This window comes from Propithecus coquereli, unplaced genomic scaffold (assembly GCF_000956105.1).
Source record: "Propithecus coquereli isolate 6110/MARCELLA unplaced genomic scaffold, Pcoq_1.0 Scaffold376, whole genome shotgun sequence".
NCBI lineage: Eukaryota > Metazoa > Chordata > Mammalia > Primates > Indriidae > Propithecus > Propithecus coquereli.
Genome location: NW_012149463.1, coordinates 1,008,932 through 1,010,033, shown reverse-complemented (window position 1 = coordinate 1,010,033; position 1,102 = coordinate 1,008,932). Strand labels below are relative to the sequence as shown.

At 35.9% G+C, this 1,102-nt stretch overlaps 1 protein-coding gene across 1 annotated transcript in view; it reads left to right on the top strand.

The window, feature by feature from the left end:
• RXFP1 (relaxin/insulin-like family peptide receptor 1) overlaps window positions 1-1,102 on the top strand; it is a 142,233-nt gene that overhangs the window by 134,692 nt on the left and 6,439 nt on the right.

Sequence of the window (1,102 nt, the reverse complement as noted above, 5' to 3'; positions counted from 1 at the left end):
TAATATTGTCCAAAGAATAATGCTGTTCACCTATTCCACAAATATTTATTAAGTATGTAGTATACACAAAGCATTGTGCCATGATCTGTGAGGATCCAAAAAAATCAAATAGGGAAGATAATATGTATATAAATAACACAATCAAAAAGAGGAGTTAGGGAAGTGTCTAGAGTGGGCTATGAATATTTCATTCAGAATAACTGTAAACTAAAAACATTCTATTAAATTGTCCTTCACAAAAACTAGCTTTATTATACTATGTATAACACATATTCTTTTGATTGATTATTAATTTGGTATTTTTAGCAGCCTAGAAGGAATTGAAATTTCAAATATCCAGCAAAGGATGTTTAGACCTCTTATGAATCTCTCTCACATGTAAGTAGATGGGTTTTTTTGTTCTTCACCTTGATTTTAATCTTTATGTTTTCACACATATTGTGATAATACATCCATACCCAATGCATCTAATCAATAATATTTCCTACAAATTTGACTGCTATGGACTGAATTTTTGTGTTTCCCCAAAATTCATACATTGAAATCCTAACTGGAGTGGTATTAGGAGGTTAGGCCTTTGGGAGGTGATTAGGTGATGAGGGCAGAGACTTCATGAATGGGATTAGAGCCCTATGAATGAGACTTCAGAAACCTCCCTTATCCTTCCACCGTGTGAAGACATAACAAGATGATGACCATCTGCGTACCAGGAAGCAGGCCTTCCCCAGACACTGATTATTCTGGCACCTTGATCATGGACTTCCCAGCATCTGCAACTGTGAGAAATACGTGTTTATTGTTCAAGCCACTCAGTCCATGGTATTTCTGTTATAGCAGCCCAAACAGACTAAGACATGTCTAAACAATAATTAACTCTTAAAACGTTGATATTGGGTGGGGTGATTTTTGGATTTCCATAGTATGGTAAAATCTCAGAGGAGATTTCTCGAATATCAGGAAACATAAGTATGGGAAGAACCCATTCAGTCTGTTAGACGTTCTCCTCAGCTCTGGGTACTATCCACAGGTATAGATGTTTACCCAATGAGCTAGTAATTTGTATACATGGTACAAGTGCTATCTGACAAAGAGGCAGGAATTT